Below are 6,336 nucleotides of genomic sequence, written 5' to 3'. Positions count from 1 at the left end.
CAGAAAAGGGAACAGTCTTGCACTGCCGGTGGGAATGTAAATTGATACAGCCACTGTGGAGAACAGTATGGAGGTTCCTTAAAAAACTACAAATAGAACTACCATATGACCCAGCAATCCCACTACTGGGCATATACCCTGAGAAAACCATAATTCAAAAAGAGTCATGTACCAAAATGTTCATTGCAGCTCTATTTACAGTAGCCCAGAGATGGAAACAACCTAAGTGTCCATCATCGGATGAATGGATAAAGAAGATGTGGCACATATATACAATGGAATATTACTCAGCCATAAAAAGAAACGAAATTGAGCTATTTGTAATGAGGTGGATAGACCTAGAGTCTGTCATACAGAGTGAAGTAAGTCAGAAAGATAGAGACAAATACCGTATGCTAACACATATATATGGAATTTAAGAAAAAAAAATGTCATGAAGAACCTAGGGGTAAGACAGGAATAAAGACACAGACCTACTAGAGAATGGACTTGAGGATATGGGGAGGGGGAAGAGTAAGCTGTGACAAAGCGAGAGAGAGGCATGGACATATATACACTACCAAACGTAAGGTAGATAGCTAGTGGGAAGCAGCCGCATAGCACAGGGAGATCAGCTCGGTGCTTTGTGACCGCCTGGAGGGGTGTGATAGGGAGGGTGGGAGGGAGGGAGACGGAAGAGGGAAGAGATATGGGAACATATGTAAATATATATAACTGATTCATTTTGTTTTAAAGCAGAAACTAACACACCATTGTAAAGCAATTATACTCCAATAAAGATGTTAAAAAATAATAAGAAATAAATATAATATGGCAGCAAAAATACAGATGTATATATAGAAATATAAACTCATATGAAATAGAAAAACAAAGAACCAGAACTATTTATCTCTGCACCCTGGCACTCACACACCCACCAGCAATACACGAGGGTTCCCATTTCCCCCACATATGCTCACCAGTTTAGATGTTATCAATCTACTACCAAATACAAGATTTGGAAGAGCATCTAAGCAAGATCATCTACTACAACCTCCTTGCTTTACAAGTGCAGAAGCTACGATCTAAAGCTATTAAATTATTTACCCAAATCACACAGCACCTAAATAAATGAACTGGAAACTAGATCCCAAGTCACTTGCCGGGCATCCACTCCCCCTTCACCTAGTAACAGCTCCCTGATCTGGCAGAGGGTGGTGGGCAGAATATTACCCACCCCGCCGCCACCAAAGATATTCATGTTCTAATACCCAAAACCATGAATGTGTTACCTCACATGGCAAAGGGACTTTTCTGGCGTGATTAAGTTAAGGATTTTGAGATGGGGAGATGATCCTGGATTTATCTGGGCTGGAGTGATATGAATGCTGCCTTTAAAGATAGAAAAGGGCCATGAGCCAAGGAATGCATGTGGCCTCTAGAAGCTGGAAAAGGCAAGAAATGGATTCTCCCCTAGAACCTCTGGAAGGAATGCAGCCCTGCTGATACCCTGATTTTAGTTCAGTGAAACCCATTTCATAATTCTGACCTCCAGAACTGTAAGATAATAAATTGGTGTTGTTTTAAGCCACTTCATTTACGCTCATTTGTTACAGCAGCAAAAGAAACTAGTATGGGGAAAGCACCGGCTTCCTACTCTGTAGTTTGGATGGAGAATACAGAAAAATCAGCCAAGGGCATATGACCCAGGCTTGGGTAGTCAGCATATGCCATGCCCCAGGCCTATGTGACCCATGGATCGGCAGGTCAACAATATTGGCCTATGAAAGTCAGACCCAAAATTTGTATTGGAACTGTTTGCTAAACAGAATTTCTATTTTTCACTGGACTTTACCTGAAAGCATAGAAGTTTGGCGTTTCCCAGGGCTACCATGAGGGGAAAGCTAGCCTGAGAACAGAGTAACACAGAGATGGACAGAGCTAAGAGATGGATATAAACAGCTCCCTCCTCAATGCTGTTTACACACTTGATCAATCTGAGTCTGAAGGCAATTTCAGTCTGTTTTTCATCATTCGTAGCCTAAAACAAATTCTGCCTAATTCACCAAATTCCCAGTCATGCTTTTGTCATTATGGTTCTTTCTGAAGGTAATTTTAAGTTATTTTTTAACGCAACTGATATACTAGAAAACTATACAAAACCATAGAGCTAACTAAAAGCACAAGATTAATAATTACCTGATAAAGCATTAGCCAAGATCCCAGGTTAGTGGGTTCCTTTCCTTAAGTACCATAAGGAGCAACACGTTTCAGTTAAAAGCAGAATGAATTTAAGTTTGACATGGAAATAAAAGACCTTATGGCCTTCATAGGTTGTAAGATATAAACATATTCTAAGGGACTTCCCTGGTGGTGCAGTGGTTGAGAGTCCCACCTGCCAATGCAGGGGACACAGGTTTGATCCCTGGTCCGGGAAGATCCCACATGCCACGGAGCAACTAAGCCCATGCGCCACAACTACTGAGCCTGTGCTCTACAGCCCGCAAGCCACAACTACTGAAGCCCACACGCCTAGAGCCCATGCTCCACAACAAGAGAAGCCACTGCAATGAGAAGCCCGCGCGCCACAATGAAGAGCAGCCCCCACTCACCGCAACTAGAGAAAGCCCGTGCACAGCAATGAAGACCTAATGCAGCTAAAAATAAAAAATAGATAAAATAAATTTTTTAAAAAAGAGTATATTACTAATATTAAAATATATATATTCTAAAATTACAGTGTTTTCCAGAAATCTTTGGGAATATGCAAGCCACTTGGGGACAAATACCAGGACGAATAGTAAGTACCTCTAGCCCTTTGCTCTGACCCTTGGAAAGAAAGTGCATGTTCTGTTGGTTGCAGATATAAGTCTAGTTGTCTAGAGCAGGGGAAGCCACTTGGTTTTGTAAATAAAGTTTTACTGGAAAATATCCACACTCACTTGTTTACATATTGTCTATGGCTGCTTTCCCACTACAAAAGTAGAGTTGAGTAGCTGCCCACAAAGCCAAAAACATTTACATTTCTCTGGACCTGCAGAGAAAACATTTGCCAACCTTTGAACCAGAGAGTTGCCTTATTCTGGGTCAGGCTGGGGAATAATGGCTCCAGGAGAAGCATGGTTAAAGGTATGAAAGCAACCTAAGTGTCCATCAAAAGATGAATGAATAAAGAAGCTGTGGTATGTATATACAATGGAATACTACTCAGCCAGAAAAAAGAATGGAATTTTGCTCTTTGCAACAGCACGGATGGACATGGAGGGTATTATGCTAAGTAAAATAAGTCAGAGAAAGACAAATACTGTATGTTATCACTTATATATGGAACCTAAATTATAAAACAAATTAATGAATATAACAAAATAAAAAAAGAAGAAGGATTAAACCAGTCTACCAGAAGGGTTAGATTTCACATCAAACCAAACACTCCCTAATGCAGTAGTGCCTGTTATGTGCAGGCACTGGGCTAGGTGCTGGGAGTATAAAGATGAAGAGTGTCCAGGCCCTGACCTCTAGGAGCTTTCTGTCTCTGGGGAAACAGATACATAAACAGAGCACAGCACATATGGGATTTGTGCATTTAAACAAAGGTGCATTTAAACAAAACAATAAGCAGAGAATGCTTGGCACAGTGCCTAATACATAGTAAGCAATTAATAGATGTAGCTCTTAACTCTTAACAATTTTTATTATAATTCCCCAAGTGCTTTGAGAGCCACCTAACCCTAGCGGAGGTCAGAGGTATTTCACCAGATTAGGCACTGAAGCAATGGAGCAAGAAGGAACAGCATGACTCCAGGCATGCGGGATTAGGCTGTGAGTGTGAAAAATATTTATTTTGTCAGAGTGCAGTGAGTAATTTCGAAGTCTTGGGCTTAGCAATTGCAGAAGGGAAGAATCTCTTAAAGCATCTGAGACTCAATCATGAAAGATTCCTCATGTTACTAACATATAAAGAGCAAAAAGAAGAAGAGAAAGACAGGTTCAAGGAAGAGTTTGTTTTAGGATAAAGAAGCACTAAAAGGCTTGTAGGCACAGCGGAGGGAAAAGAAGGGAGGGAAAAGGAGACCAAAATCCCAGGCCTTGGGAAGTAGGTGTGTTCCTTGGAGAAAGCAAAGAAGAAGGGTGTTGCTTGGAAAACTAGCCCCGTACACTGAGGGTAAGGAGAGAGGGAAGGAAGAGGTGGGCCCCTCATTCCAGATGGGCAGGTGGCAGGTTTAATAAGCAGGGAACTTACATACTAGGCTTGTCTTGGGTGCCACAAGATGGAGCAGACCTCCACACAGGCCACCAGAACCTTAAAATGTATATAAAGACTTTAATGGGGTTCAGTCACGTATACGGACCATCCAGATGGTCTCAGCCACCCGTCGTACTCTCAAGGCTGTGCCCTTGGGGCAGCTCCTAGTGTGGGGAAGGCAAGCGGATGCATATTCCAAGGACAGGGAGAACGGAGGGGCCTCCAGCTGCCCTCGTCCAGCGCAAGGGTCAACCTGCAGTCACATCCTCTCCATGACCTCCTCCAAAACTCCACCCCTCAGAGAGGCTCTTACAACCTTACACCCGCCCTCTTCCATAACAATCGATCCTTCAGCAGGGGGTCCATCAACATGGAGGCAGCTCTCAGGCTACACTGGAGGCAGATCCCACAGCAGCAATAGAGGCACATGCAAGAGAAAACACAGATCAAGATAACGATTTTCAAATAAGTAATTTTTTCCACCAAGAGCTCCATGATCTGAACTACTGATCACTTAGTCCACAGGGCTGGGGGTCAGATCAACCAGGGCACTCACTTGTGTCCTCATGTGATTGAATAAAGATGATACATTAGCAGACTCATCAGGTATGAACACATAACACTTCATGTGGATAATGGCACGGGTGTCTCCTTGTGAGGCTGTCATAGTGTCCGAGGCCATTCTATTTTGAAGGACAGCTTTTCTCATTAGAGATATTTCAACGTTCAGTAAAAACAGGCTTTGATAGCTATAATTTAAGACTTGCTGTGAGAGTTTAGTAAGAGCTTCTGTGTGTGCTTTCACGTCCTCCAGGCCAATGGAGCAGCCAAATGATGGAACCAGTTGAAAACAGACCACCTGGCCTTAAGGAGAGGGAGGCTGGTGGCGTTAGGGATCTGATCTGGTTGTGTGGATCATACGTGCTGGCCGAAGGAAGAGGCAGTGTCTGACGTGAGATATGCTGGGGGCGGGCTGGGTTAGGGTTCAAAGCAAAGCTTTCCCAACTCTAGTGTTAATTACCTTACCATTTCCCATAATGTTCTTCAAGTGGTTAGCAATCATCTCCGGCCTTTGACACTTTAACCCAAAACGTGGTCTTCTCTCTTCGGCTACTTGGCAGCATTTGACGTCGTCATCCACCTCCCTCCCCAGCTCCAGTATACCCTTCTAGTCTTCTTGCCTTCCTGCCCTGCCTGTTCACTCGCTTCATGTCCCCTGCACCTGGCCTTCCTCTGCTGGGCTGCACCTCTGCACATGCTCCTCTCCCAGCTCAGTCCTGTCGACACAGATCCTTGTTAATTTCTTGCTGATTTTAAATGAAATACTGACTTAAAGAAAATATATAATTTACATGTCATTAGGACAAGAGAAATGACAACAACCTGGTTTATAAGTGTCACCATTTTAAAGATTAAGATTAGCCACTGGGACTTCCCTGGCTGTCCAGTGGTTAAGACTCCACACTTCCACTGCAGAGGGCACAGGTTCGATCCCTGGTCAGAGAACTAAGATTCTGCATGCCAAGCAGTGCACCAAAAAAAAAAGATTAGCCACTGAACAAGAAATATCGAAATGCCTAAAACCTAACAGTTCTCTATGTGAAATGTGTGAAACACATTTGATAGAGGTTTTCTCCAATTAACAATTCTAAAAATGTGTAAGTTATGAAACTAAAAGAAACTTTTCTAAACTATCAATAATAAAAGATAAATTTCAGTTAATGACATTAGGGAGAAGAGTGGATTCTCTTTCTATTCCACTTTAAAAAATAAGAAAATTGGGGCTTCCCTGGTGGCGCAGCGGTTGGGGGTCCGCCTACCGATGCAGGGGACACAGGTCGTGCCCCAGTCCAGGAGGATCCCACATGCCGCAGAGCAGCTGGGCCCGTGAGCCATGGCCGCTGGACCTGTGCGTCCGGAGCCTGTGCTCCGCAGCGGGAGAGACCACAGCAGTGAGAGGCCTGCGTACCACAAAAAAAAAAAAAATAATAAGAAAATTGTGTCATATGAAAAAGAGATCAGAGAAAATGCATCCAAAAACTGTACTGGAAAAAAATATTATAGAAGTACGTCTGTGAACTAATTTTATTTTATTTTTTAACGTTTTTATTGGA

The sequence above is a fragment of the Pseudorca crassidens genome, chromosome 3 (assembly GCF_039906515.1).
Source record: "Pseudorca crassidens isolate mPseCra1 chromosome 3, mPseCra1.hap1, whole genome shotgun sequence".
Taxonomy (NCBI): Eukaryota; Metazoa; Chordata; class Mammalia; order Artiodactyla; family Delphinidae; genus Pseudorca; species Pseudorca crassidens.
This window is presented reverse-complemented; position numbering follows the sequence as displayed.